Below are 15078 nucleotides of genomic sequence, written 5' to 3' on the forward strand. Positions count from 1 at the left end.
TGAAGGAAGGGGGGCCTTGACTTAGGAGTGTCCCAACTAACGAATTTTTCCGAGATATGACCCGCCCCTCTGCCGATTTTTTGCTTGAGTTGACAGAGTAATTTGAGTTAATGAGCTCCTTAACGAGCTCCGTCATGGAACGAATTAAACTCGTAAGTCAAGGCCCCACTGTAATCCAGGGAGTTATTTGGTGGAAAAAGGAAGGGAATGGTGATCTCAGAAGCCCTCGTGGATGGTTAAACAAGCTGAGCTGACCAGGGAATTTGCAGGTATGTTTTCAAAATGTAGACTCCCTGGACCCATCCCTAGAGATTCAGAGTCGCCTAGTGTGTGAAGGGTCCCATTTATAATTTCCCTAGGAGATTGCAATCATCGGTCAGGCTTGGCAACCACTGGCCTAGGAGTAGAAAATAAGTAAGAGAAGGGGAGGAAGGAACTCCTGGGCAGAGAGAAGTAGGTAGAGGCTGTAGGGCACAAAGTGGCCTGGTCAGACCTTCAGCCCAAGCTAAGTCAGAGCCTGTCACACCTATTGCTAGTGTCTGCCACTTTTCTCTGCACTTTTCCTTCAAAGATGCTCCTCTAGTTCAAAATTGAATTATTGGAGTGTATTGTCTTATATGTTATTTCACCTAGGAGACCAGCGGTTCTCAACCTGTGGGTCCAGACCCCTTTGGCGGTCGAATGACCCTTTCACAGGGGTCGCCTAAGACCATCCTGCATATTAGATATTTACATTACGATTCATAACAGTAGCAACATTACAGTTATGAAGTAGCAATGAAAATAATTTTATGGTTGGGTCACAACATGAGGAACTGTATTTAAAGGGCCAGAAGGTTGAAAAGCACTGCACTAGACCTTTAGCTCCATGAATGTAGGGATCTTATCTGATTATTCATCCCTGGAAGGCACTTAACACAGTACCTGGCACTTAGTAAGAGCTCAGTAAATTTGTTGCTTAATGAATTAATTGGGTCCCTTCACACAGATGGTATGGACAGTTCAGGTACATTGGGATTTGTTTAGAGTCATGGACTTCCTCCTTTAAATTACTGTCAAGGTCAGGTCCCAGATTTTTTTTTTTTTTTTGTCCCCTAACGATTTTTTCCCACCATTTTCATTTCTCTGATGCCAGTGTTTCTTCCAAACAAATTCTCTGTGTGTCTGGACACACCTCACATGCTTGAGTTTAGGCAAGTGTACTGTTGAACTCCACCTCCCAAGATGGCACTTGGATTGGTTAAATCTGCTGGGTGGATTCATCAGTTACACTTGAAGCAAGCCTGAAAAACTAAGCACATAGTCCACTTGTCAACAAATTTCCTTCTCCAGATCTTGAAAAATGTGGGCTGTACATGAAAAACTCAGGGAAAAAAATGAAAAACATAAATCAATATAAGGCTTTAAAATATATGTTTCAAATCCCAATGTGATCCATATTTCATCTGGACTGTGGATGATCCCAAGAGTGCATTAAATATTGCCATGAACTCAGAGCCTTGACAGATAATTGGGGAATCAGAATGTGGAATTTTAAAGGAATTTCAGTTGAGAAACTATGGGCTCAGATGATAGTGTCACCGGCCTTCAATAGAAAGTGCAGGTAAAAGTAATGACAATAAAACCAGAGCGGTGTTACTAAATGTCACCTAAATAACTATCAGTCACTAATGTCAAAAACAGTTCTCTCAATCATCCACTCAACAAAATTTTTAATGAGCATCTTCTATTCGCCAGGCACTGTTCCAAGTCCTGGGAATATGGCAGTGAACCAAACGGACAAAAATTCCTATATTTATGAAGCTTATCTTCTCATGGGGAAGACATCCAATAAACAAGTAAGTAACCCTATAAAATGATGGGTGATGAAAAGTGCTATGAAAATAAAATAAAGCAGAGCCAGGAGACAGGGAATGCCAGAGATGGGGTGCCATTTGAAATAGGGTGGACAGAGCCAGCCTCATGGAAAAGGCAGTATTTTATTAAAGATCAGACAGAGGAAAGGGATTGAGCCATCCAGATGAATGAGAGAAGAACACTCCAGAACAGAGGGAATGAGCTGTGATAAATTTCCAAGGTGGGAACGTGCTTGGTGTGTGCACACACAGCAAGGAGATGTGGCTGAACCAGAGTGAGTGAGATAAGTAAAGTGGGGATGAGCAGGAGACCATGGGGGATGGGAAGGCGGAGGTTGCAGAATATAGAGAGTCCTGCAGTCTCAGCAAATAAGACTTAGCTGCTGCTCTCTGTGAAACAGGAAAGTTAACAAGAGTTTGAGAAAGACAGATAATCAAACATAAACTTTCGTCTCATGTAATCAGAAAAAAAAAATGGTTTAAAGATGGATCATGAATGAGCAGGTACCAAACATGCTTGGATATAATTTAAAGCCACCTAAGCTAGTTGGTATACCAGCAAGACAGCCCCCACAGTTTGGAAGTATAGCACAATACTATTTCTACTCCCCACTTTTCCCCTTGAATTCAAAAATGAGTACGGGTCCACTTGAGAGCATGCTTCTTCCTCCAGAAATGAGAGAAATTGACATTTCTAGATATTAAATGGGTTCCCTGTTATTTTTAGGGCTTGGACAGTTGAAACCACTGAACTCAAACGTGCTTCCTTGATCAAAGAGCCCTAAAAGGATTCCCAGCCCTGAGAGCTCTGTCTCTAACAGGATTATGCTCGAATTAAAAGATGGAACCATTCAGAACTTAGGGCACTCTCTGGCTTTGAAGTCTGTCTCAACAACGATCCATTTTTGTATAAACCAGAGCTGGAGAACTACTAGGAAACCTGCAATGATTCCCAAACGGAGAGCTTTGTACAAGGTAATCAGGGGAGAAGAAACATTTGAATGAACATTCTGGGTCCACCTCTGAGCGAATGATGGCATAAAAGAGAAAATGTTTGTTTCCTCTCCTGAAGCATTTGACAAAGCAGAGGATATATTATTATTATTATTATTATTATTCATAAGCAAAGAGTGTCCACTGTCTTCAAATTCTGTGTGTGTGTGTGTGTGTGTGTGTGTGTGTGTGCATGCATGAGCACACACATTTAGAGGACCCAGTGCAAACACTCTTATGGTCTTTGTTAAGTCAATATGTATCAGGTACCTTCAAGGTGGCAGATGGAGAGAGGTAAATAAAACATGGCCTTTTCCCCTCAAATTGCTCACAGAGAGAAGAGGAAGAGAAGGGAGAAGGGAGGAGGAGCACGGAGGGGAAGGAACATAATCCCCTACCCCTGGACTGTGTGTGGCCCTGTAGCTTGCTTTGGCCAACAAATTGTTCCCTTTGGCCAAAGTCATTCTCCCTAAATCTTCAGCTTTTTACTTTACAATAGAGAACAACATCCTTGTGACAAACTAACAGTATTGCAGAAAAAAGTCAACAGAACCTTTCTGAACAGGAAAAAAAATTTCAATATAAAACAATGTCACATTGCTCACTTCCCCTTCTCACAGCAGCCTGTGTGTCTGACAGGGTGAACATAGGAAATATTTAAATTTTAACATAAATGTAAGGGTTTCTTTGGTCCACGAATGAACAACTCATCTCTCTTTAATTTCTCAGGAAACCCAGTAATAAAATAAGACAACAGTCTTCCAAAGTGTAAAATTCATCTACTCTCAGATGGTTTCCAAAATGTATATTAATTAGCATTGAATTTCTTTTCCTGATTAGATTTCCTCTTGGCCACACCAGAGCTAGGGGGGTGTGAACACCAGGCAATGTCATGAAGAAATCCATCAGTCCGAAAGGAAAGCCCACTCTCTCCCTCCAGAGCTTCCAGAACTTTCTGTGAAGAGATGTTAGGACAGCGATCGAGTGATGAAACAAAGTGGCTGAGGTTGCACTTCCTCAGGAATGCAGAGGAGAAGGGACCTGGCCGAGTGGTGCACCTGCTATGTGCTGTGTATGTGCCAGCCGTGTTCACATGCTTGACTTATCTTACTGACACTCATGGTCATTCTGTGAGATACACACTGTCCCATTTTTAGAAGTTAGAAAACAGAGGCTTGGAGAGCTTTAAGAAAACTTAAGCAGAAGTTACTTAACTAGTAAGTAGCATAATCAATATTTGAGAACTTTTCCAATCCTAAATCTTACGTGGTGTGTTATTAAAACATTAAAGAAGTATCTAATATCCTTGGAGACTACCTAATTCCTAAGTGGAAAAAAAAATCATCATTTAGGAGTCCAAAAAAGTTCCTGTTGAAATTTTGGAGCTGGTAAATAGGAGATTGTATAAGATGCTTTTATCTATAAGTAAGAAAATCAATTGAAAGATGTGATTATGTCAAATACAGAGTCTAGAGCCATGGTGGCTCTGGGGTGCTTCCTTCAAGGACAGGTACTGAAGACAGCATAGGTACTATCACTTTTGTACCCTAGGTAGACATTACCCATCAACCACAATATTCTTTCTGTGGAGCTCAGACTCATCCTCAGAATCTTTCCTAACTTGGGACTCCAAGAAGCTATTGTCAAACAACTGGAGTTAGCACGTTGTATAAAACCTATTCGTTTCTGACTCCAACTCTTTCTAGCCCCGTGAATAAATAATTATGAAGCACCTGACACATTCCCAGCTCTCCTAACAAGCACAGTAGTGGGAAACGGAAGAGAAAGTGAAAATGGTCTTTGCCCTCAGTAGCATGAAATCTTGCTGGAGAATCAAAATACAGACACATGAACCAGTGAAGAAACTTCTTTTAAAGCTGCGTGAGTTCAGATCATAAAGAACACAGTGGCTTCATCATTGGTAAAGGGGACACACTAAAAAGAGGTAATCTGGAGGGTTCCCTGGGTCTTACAACATTTTTGTTAGCAGAGCCAGAATCTCCAATCAGAATGTCTTGCATTGATTTCACTTTATCGTTCTACTTATAAAGTATCTTCCCAAAACTAGAGAACTTCTGACAAGAAGCAGGATTTGTGGAAGAAAGCCTGTTTTTGTTCCACATTTAATAGAATGATATAGATGCTTATTATGTTGTGGAATTTTTTTCAAGATTCTCCTCTGACCATGATTACAAAGTCACTTTCAATCATACACATGTTTTTGTTTTTGTTGTTGATATTTAGCTGCAAAGATACCTTTTCAAAAATATTTAATTTTGTTTAATTTCTTCAAAAGAATTCTTGTTCCCTCCTTCCAGCTGCTCCAGAACTTAAAAAAAACCTGGCTTCCCAATATGAATTTCAGATTTCAGGTTTTGCATTCTGCATCGAATTTTATTAAAGAGACAACTTCTTGCGTTGGGATTTGTAAACATTGCTGGCTGAAATTCCAACTGTGCTTCGTTATTTTAAAATAAGGTTTATATCTGGGTTCATCTGGACAAAGAGAGCGCCCAAGTGCCCATCAATATATGAGTGGATAAAAAAAGCTGTGGTACATTTATCGCACAGAATACTATGCAGCTGTAAAAAAAAAGAAGTATCTATTACCCTTTGCGACTACCTGGAGGAACCTGGAGATTATGATGCTAAGCAAAATAAGCCAGTCAGAGAAAGAAAAATATCATACGATCTCACTTACATGTGGAGTCTAATGAACAAAATAAACTGATGAATAAAATAGACCCAGAGGCATGGAAACATGGACCAGACTGACAAATCTCAAAGGGGAAGGGGAAGGAAGACAATAAGAGATTAACCCAAGATCTTATATGCATGTGTGCATAACCCATGGACACAGACAATAGGGAGGTGAAGGCCTGGGGCAGGGCGGGAACTAGGTGCAGCGGGGCCATGGTGGGAGAAAGGGGGAACATATGTAATATTCTCAACAATAAAGATTTTTTAAAAATAAGGTTTGCACACAATGATGTTTAACAAGAAAAAGCCTTCATTTAAGGAGACATGGGTGTGACTGTCATTTCTTTGGATAATTGTGACAGCCAATTCTCAGCCAGGTGGTCAAGTAGATGTCCTCCAACATTTAGAGATAGGACAGAAGATTATAAGGAAAAGGCACAGCTGAATTTGGAATTATGCACAAATAGAAGAAAAATCAAAATTAAAGGCAGAATGAAAATCTTAGGTCACAAATTCTCAGACTTATTTTGGCCAAGAATCACTTCTGTGGCCACAACACATACTTATGTATCATCTGCACTCACCATTATTTTTTATTTGGCTATTGCTACCAGCTCTCCACCTGTATCTGTGCTTCAAGTCAGCACCCCCATCTATACTATCTGATGCTCCCCAGTTGATATTTGGTTTCAATTTATAATATAATCCATAAAATGTGCATGCCACTTACTTTTCAACTTTTACTGGTTTTAAAATTTCTTGGAGATTTTATTTTCTAAATTTATTTATTTTTTTATATATATATTTTATTGATTTCTCTTCTGCACATCTCCCACTGGGGATGTGCCTGCAACCCAGGTACATGCCCTTGACCGGAATCGAACCCGGGACCCCCCAGTCCGCAGGCCGACGCTCTATCCACTGAGCCAAACCGGTTTCGGCAAAATTTATTTTTTTATATATTTCTAATAGTATTCTGTCTTAATTTGACCAGTAAAGGCAAGTAATAGAAAAGCTTTAGGGAATCCTAAGATTTCATTTCATTACAATAAATAAAATAGAACAGGTTTCAAACATTAAAAAAATTTCTCTTGTTATAAAATCAACATGCTCATTGTAAAAATATTCAGACACTATCCAAACATATAAGGAGGAATTTAAAAGTCACCTTCAATCTCACAGAATAACCAGTTAACATTTTGGGGTGTCAATAAATACCATTCACTTTCACATGCATATACCCACATGGGTGCACATTTTCTGTAAAATGGGATCATGCCTATGTGGTGCCTGCTTTTACCCACCCAATAATTTACTGTGGGCATTTTTCCAGTGTCAATAAAATTGATTTTAATAATCATATTAAGTGCTACATAGGATTCCACCTTATTCATGTACAAAACTATGTTGCTAATCTTGTGTTGTTGATCATATAGGGCCATTCCGATACCTCAATATTAGAGTCCACCTTGCTGGGAGCACACACTGGCATCATTAGTCAATCATGACCGTGTTGCTATTTGTAAAATAGAATAACGGTCCTGCTATTCTGCTTCGGAAACTGTGGTGGTTGCCATTCTCTCTGGACTGTATAGGGGACAGGATCTGCTGCAGACTCAGCACTGTGAGTGCGGGACCAGAGACTAAGATGTACCATTGCCAAGAGCAGGACAGTGGTCTTTCAGGACTCCTTCAAGAGTTAGCACAAGTCATTCCCTGGGGCTCCGGGAATAGCTGGGAGACGTGAAGGCAGAAAGCTGAATTCTTAGCAGTGTTGTTAGGGGCAGCTCAGAGAAAGGCTATTAATGTGACTATTTATGTTCCTATTAATGGGACTGGTTTCTGACTGCCAGGAAGGAAAACTGTATCATATGAACAAATGAATGATTGTGCTTTGGATGCACTACCAACAAGGGCCAGCTTATTTTAAATTCTCTCCAGAAACAGTGAGGATGAGGAGTAAGTCTCAGAAGCGTCACTTTCGAGGCCAGCCAGGGACCACTGGAGGGCCCTCACTGACCCTCAACAGTTCCTGGGACTGAAGCTCAGAAGCCACTGGCCCAGGCAAGGCCCCCACCCCGAGAGCAGCTTCATCCATTATCCGATGCTGCCTCCTTCAGCCGGCCTTTTGCAGGTGAACTTTTTATTTCCCAAAGAGCACAGTTGCTAACTTTTTGTTTCTGTAGCCAGGGTGTTCACGGTGTGGCTGCACGGAGCTCAGCAGCCCATAACCATCCCCCAGTGAGAAGACAACTTCAAAGTCACAGTGCAGGTTCCTTCCCTCCTGGTGATGATGGGCAACGTGGCAGTGTGTCTTGTTATACTTCTGCCATCATAAACGGCTCATAATTGCTGCGACCTCTCTGAAATCAGTTGTTTCTGCAATTAATGACTGATTTCACAGGGCATTAACCATCCCCGGGAACAGACCATTAACGGCTGGCGAGTGGGAATATGCCACTGTTCCAAGGTACTTAGGCTACCTTCAGAAGACTTGTACCCAGAAGCAAACAGCAAGGAAGAGCCTTGCTGGGCACCTGATGTCACAGTGCAGGGTGGTCGGTCTCGGACAAATATGTTGGTGTCTGAAACTGGGGCTCCAAGAGGCAAGAGAATAGAGCTGCTACCAAACCAGGAACTAACCCTGGTCCATATGGGGAGGATCATTGCCATCCATTGCAAATGGTCTAGACCAGGGGTCCTCAAACTACGGCCCGCGGGCCACATGCAAATACAAATATTGTATTTGTTCCCGTTTTCTTTTTTTTACTTCAAAATAAGATATGTGCAGTGTGCATAGGAATTTGTTCATAGTTGTTTTTTTAAAACTATAGTCCGGCCCTCCAACGGTCTGAGGGAGAGTGAACTGGCCCCGTTTAAAAAGTTTGAGGACCCCTGGTCTAGACTCTAGAGCAGGAGTGGGCAAACTTTTTGACTCGAGGGCCACAATGGGTTCTTAAACTGGACCAGAGGGCCGGAACAAAAGCATGGATGGAGTGTTTGTGCGAACTAATATAAATTCAAAGTAAACATCATTACATAAAAGGGTACGGTCTTTTTTTTCAATAGTTTTATTCATTTCAAACAGGCCAGATCCGGCCCGTGGGCCGTAGTTTGCCCACGGCTGCTCTAGAGTCTGGCCTACCTCCAAGCTCCTGTGAAAGTGGAAGGTGGGCAGTGGGCATTCAATGGAGAGCGACAGAAGGAGGTTTGGACAATGGGCAGAGAGGTTTGGACAATGGAGGAGAGTCCAAGCTGTTGCCTTCCCTACTTACTCCCCAACACCACCACTAAGCTGGACTTGAAGCTTCTCTAGAACAGGAAACGGGCCTTCTTTCTTTCTTCTTTTTTTTTTAATGTCTATAGACTTTTTTGGATCTAATTCTTTTTTAAAAATATACTTTTATTGATTTAAGAGAGGAAGGAGAGTGAGAGAGATATAGAAACATCAATGAAGAGAATCATTGATCGGCTATCTCCTGCACATCCCCTACTAGGGACTGAGCCTGCAACCCGGGCATGTGTCCTGACAGGGAATCAATGCTCAACCACGAAGTCACGCTAGCCGGGCGGAACAGGCTTTCTTTCACTCAATACAGCATCTCCAGTGCCTGGCACATGATAAATACTCAATAATTATTTGTTGAGTGAATGGATAAACTAGAGAGAGGGAGGGGTTCAAGGTCAAAGGGAGACTTGCTGAGTTCAGAATAGAGATCCAGAAATGGAGGCAAAACCCTTGCATCTGAACTAGACCCAAAGGAGACCCAAAGGGCTTGGCTGCTATGCTCTCCAGGCTCCACATTCCAGGTCCCATTGCACTATGAGCCACAGAGCACCTGCCTTTGAGGTACAACTTTCTAATGGCCCTGCCCTGGTCAAGATCAGCATAGACACTAACTGGCCTGGGGATCCCACAAGTGAGGGCCCACAACTATGCCTCTCTAGGACAGTGAGATTGGGGAGATAATTCTTCCTTCCCCAAACAGTAGAAACCCAACAAGATCCCCATGTGGCCCCTACCACTCCTTCAGCCTCACCCCAAACTCCTCTTCCCTCAGCTTCCTACCACATTTACCACCCTGGCTTCCTCCTGGTTCATCCTATATGTGTTTTGTGCCATTTAGGGGGCTTTGCACACACTATTCTCTTTGCATCTAAAGTGTTCCCCTTCCTTTAGGTTTAGTTGATCCCTGGATGCCTCCACTTGAAGAAGTCTCAGTTGGAGACACTCCCACTCCTGGGGGCTCCTTTGAAGCATTGTTGCCATTTGTCAACGTTTCGTCACTATTTGGTTAACGTCACCCTTCCTGAAGTCTAAGCTCCAGAGGCCCATATGCACTGTGTTGAGTGTCATTCCCCAGTACCTAGCACTGTGCCTAGCATGTAGTGGGTTTTCCACACAGAAGTGTTAAAAGAAGGCTGACATATGAATGGGGTCCTGTATTTGCCAATGGGTGAGCAGATGGGAATCAATGAACTGGAGGAATCTGCCATGTCCTTCAGCCACAGGCTATCTTCACAACACATATCTCTGGCCATCTTAGGGAGTGTGAAGATTTTACTGGAAATATCAGCAGAAGTCAAAGCAAATTATAGGCAGAGGTGGCTTGTTTTCATCCAATGTGTTTTCCTTTGCCCGCTCTGGCTAAAACAGCACTGTTCTATCTTTACAGAAGAATTCACCACTTTGAAGCACTTGACAAAGGTTGACTTGTTCCCATCTAAGTGGACACCTGTTGCTGGGTCTCCGGAGTCTCTGGCCTGAATTGAAAACATCTCAAACTCCTAGTGAAGTTCATTGGAATCCACCAACCTAATCTCTATGGTGAGCATTACACATCATTTTTAAGATTAGCATATTTTGGTTTTTGTTTGTATTTATATTTGTGCCTCTTAGAAATGGAAACAAGAAGAAATGTGCCCCCAGGGAGGCTCACGCTGGCTGGGACTGTTGGAGCTCTGCCATCCGAAACTCCATTCGGGGAGAAGGGGCCAGGATTAAGGGGGAAACCAGCAATGAGCTCGGAAAGGCAGGAACAAAAGCCAAAAAAGATGACCTCATCTCACAGCCCCAAAGAAACAAAGCTCCCACCAGTCCTCTGCGAGGTCGTCTCAGTTTGGTCCTAGTCTTTGTAACCACGGCTTAACAGTTTACATGGGTGACATGCAAAGCGCTTTCACGTTCATTAACTCACTTGATCCTCACCATTCAGGGGAGGAGAGCAGGGCAGGATGTAGTCGCCTCCTTTAGCCAAGGGAGAGAAACAGGCTCGGCTTGCAAGGGACAGTGACCCAACCAGAACGTGACAACCACCCTTTTGACCCCCCCAATCCGTTTTTATTGTCCTGTGCAAGTCTTCCTCCATCTTCAAAATAATCAAAGCTCATACTTGTTGAGAGCTTACTATGCAAAATGTTTTGCATGCATTATCTTGTTTAATCCTCTCAATAACATCATGAAGTATTAGTTTCATATGGCTGCTGTAACAAATCATCACAAATGTCTTCAAACAACAGAAATTTATTCTCTGACCACTCTGGAAGCCAGAAGTCCAAAATCAGTCTCACTGGCTGAAAGGAAGGTATCAGCAGGGCTGGTTCTTTCTGGAGGCTCCAAGGGAGGATCTGTTCCTTGCCTCTTCCAGCATCTTGTGGCTGCTGGCATTCCTTGGCTTATGGCCACATCACCCCAATGTCTAAGGCCAGTATATTCAAATCTCTCTCTATGCCATCTCCATCTTCACATTCCCCTCTCTGTGTCTGTGAACTCTCTCTGCCTCCCTCTTATAAGTATCCTTGTGATGGCGATAAGGGCCCAACTATATTATCCAAGAGAATCTCCCCATTTTAAGATCCTTAATTAGATCACACCTACAAAGTCTCCTTTTCAAACTAAGCTAATATATGCAGGGTCCAAGGACGAGGTCAGAGATATCCGCTGGGGACCGTTTTTCAGCCTATCATGAGTAGGTACTGTTGTTATTCCCACTTTGCAGAACAAGGAGACTGAGGCATGAAAGTTGAAATCACACACCCAAAGTCATGCAACCAGTACAGGCGAGACTGGGATTTAAACCCGGTCACCCTGATGCCAGATCACACTAAAGCTATACCATTTTCCTAATTTGCCCATGACTTGAAAATCTTTATGAAGAAACAAAAATAAGAGACGACTCCAATATGAGGCTTATTCTTTCCCCCCAGGCATTAGGTTTCCACTTGGCAGTGGCTGTGGGCCAGGGAAGCATGGTGTCCAGGATGGGCCTCAGTCCCAGAATCCGATCTCTCATCCACACACACTTAAGAAGAGTCACTCATCTCACTCTGTAAATAAGTTGGTTGCTTCTGAAGGGCTCTCATTTGGGGAACCACATCTTGTTTTCCATGAAACCCTTCCTAGGGGTGTGGACTCCACCCCACCCTGTCCTCCCACCCCCAGGGGCCTTTACCCAGCAGAAGTTCAGGAACAATTTCTATTCTGGTGGAACATGCCCAGGAGAGGCTGGGGATTCATGATTCCTGATAAAAGGGAAATAAGCTTCTTTTGGAGTTACTCTCCTGCAGAAATGTATTAGCAAGCAGATTAAAGTCTCCTCACTTTCTAATAAAATCATTACCATTTTAGGGCAAAACTGAAAATGGGAATCTGTGGCTGACCCAACTTTGCAACAGCTTCCAGAAGTTTGCATCATACTAGCACTTATGTATTTCTAAACAGAGGTGAGAGGATGCAAGGAGGTGAGAGGGAGGGAGGGAGTGGCAGAGACGGTATGGATGTCTGGGTGACTATGACACTGCCGCCAATCAAAGAAGCCAGTTTCCAAAGTCTTCAGGAGGCTCTTCTAGCCCTACTCAGTCTCTACAGGTGACTTCAAAGGGTGAAGCTGAATCACAGCAACAAACTCAATGCTGCCATTGATCATCTTCAAACAGTGAGAGTTCGGGCATGTGTGAGTCCCTCACTGTCACAGGGGACTGTTGTTGAGCCAAGGGAGTGACCCCACACACCATGCTGTAGGACAGAAGGCGGTGGCAAATCACAGAGCCACCTCAGAGCTCCTGGAACACAAGTCACACACCTGTTTCAATGTACAAACGTTTCCTTCAGAGCCACATCTACTCAGCAGCAAATGAAGCCCTTTCAGCCCCTTGACCTCAGGCAAGGCATCTGATAAAATTTGGCTTCAGGATTCGAAATCAGGGTTCACATCTCTAAAGGGCCCCTTCTAAACCCTGTGGGCCATCCATGCCCTCAAGGAACCACACCAGTTAAAACAGAAACAAAGTCAGTCACGTGAATCTCTCTGACCTTGTGTCTTCTCACCCATATAATGTGATTAAGAATCTCTGTTGCTGATCGTCAGGAAGTTCTTGTAAAGAATACATATATGACAATGCTTTGTAAACTATAATGGGCCTAGACTACATGAAGAATTATAGATTTTTCACCAAGGGAAAAGTAACATAAAAAAAAGATTATTTTCAAAAGCAACTTCACATGGCATTCATTAAAAAGTGTTTCATGCTACCCAACGAAAGTTTTGTTGCAGTTGAATAAAAAGGTCTTTAAAAATTACAGCTTGGGGTTGTCCCCCTATTAGAACAGTTCTATTCATGACAGCTAGAGACGACTTCTGGGTCAGGGTTTACTCCCACTATGAAATCTGCCCCTCATCAATAGCATCTAACAAGGAGACATCTACAATGCACTACCTTGCAATTGCATCCAGTTTTGCTGACCCAGAGAAGGACCTAAGCAACTTTCATTCCTGGGCCTCACTCCTGGAGAATGCAGACAGCATCCGCTCTGCCAGATGAATCCTTGCACCACTTGTCCAGACAGTCAGGTGAGCAAAGTTGGCTCCAAAGCAAATGCAAGACAGGAGGTCATTCCTCTCTCCCATCCCCTAAGGACTTCTACCTCCTGGCTAGGGAGGCAACAGAGCTAGATGTTTTAATTAGATAGTGAGAAATATGCAGGGCATTGTGAGAATTAAAAAAAGGGGTTCCTTCTGGGTGGAACAACTTTAAAAATGCACCTCATTCCCTGAGTGACCAACCTTGGACCAGGGTCTCCAGCTTGGTAAGATCCAGTGTTTGCCTTGGTCTATGGGTTCTTGGCTGTAAAGTAGCCAGGTACTTGGGGAAACTCCTCATGGGGTTTATGTCCATTCCTTGGTCATGCTGGCCACTTGCACACCTTTGCCTTTAACTTCTCTCCGCCAGGAATGTCCTCTCCCCAATCATTCACTTTTTTAAAAATCTGGAAAACTCCTATCCATCCTTCAAGGTCCAACAAGATTAGCCCTTTATGTGAGGCTTTCTCCCCACTCTTATCCTTGCTTTATTATTGACTCATGGCTAGTCCAATGCCTAGCACATAGTAGGCCTAGTTCATACATGTCGATTGAGTGAATGAATCAGTCTTTTAAGCCCCAACAGCACCTTGTACATCTCTTGATAAGCCTCCCAGTGCCCCATTTGGAGCATGGATCACCTTATACTACAAATGTGAATTCTCAGAGGAAAGGGTTAGTGCCTTTTAAGCTCTACATCCTCCAAATCCACCACAGGGCTTGGCAGAGTCTGGGTGCTCATAATGTGCCTGTTGAACTAAAGGCATCCAAAGCAGGGACCTAAAATGTGAGCTGTTTCAAAAATCTTTATTTCTAGCAAACTGTCCCTCAGCAGACTGAAAATCGAGGATGAAAGGTCTGTGCCACTCCCTAGGGCTGATGGCTTTCCTTAGGAAGGGAACCTGCTCGGATGGTTCACATCCCGCTCCTCCCGAGCCCTGTGCCATTGACCTTATTCTGAAGGATAGAGGAGGCAGGCCCTAGGACACAGAAGGCATTGCAGGCAGGATTGGGTTTCCTTACTTCCCTGTCTTTAAACTTCGTTGACTGTAGCTTTAAATATTTATAACCAGTGCAGGAAGTTTGGCTGGAATGGAGAGGAGAGGGAGGATCAGGTTCCCTGGGACCCGATGATGCTAGCAGAGTGCGCCTTCAGCACTGTTCCTCCACACATTGGCGCTCCCAAATGTCAGCCCGTCCACAGCCGGTGGGGGCGACTGTGTGGGGATTTTAAAGGACGGTTTTGTTTTCATCCATAAGCCATTTTTCCTATTCTAAGGGATGTACTATTGACCCAGTCGTGACACTCAGACACAATGCAGAAAATTGTCACTCATCCCGTCCCTCCGCAGCGGGGCCCGGCCATTATGTAAAAAGGCACAAAAGCTGTGATTGGGGCCACAAATTCCAAGTCCATGCTGAGTGGGCTGGGAAGTTAGAAGTGGGATGCCTCAGAGAAATGATGGATTTTCTGTCTTTTTTTTTTCTTTTAGAGAAACACGGAATCTTCCAGAATGGCCTGCCCAATAGTTCTTCGCAGAAATACTGCAAGGAAGATAAGTCCCGACAATCACCACTGTTTATGCAGAATCTCTGGCAAACGGCTTCCAACTCAGCGAGTTTTCAAATATGCATCACCCACCACAATGTTCTCTCCCCACTCTATCTCC

The sequence above is a fragment of the Myotis davidii genome, unplaced genomic scaffold (genome assembly GCF_000327345.1).
Source record: "Myotis davidii unplaced genomic scaffold, ASM32734v1 scaffold391, whole genome shotgun sequence".
Classification (NCBI taxonomy): Eukaryota; Metazoa; Chordata; class Mammalia; order Chiroptera; family Vespertilionidae; genus Myotis; species Myotis davidii.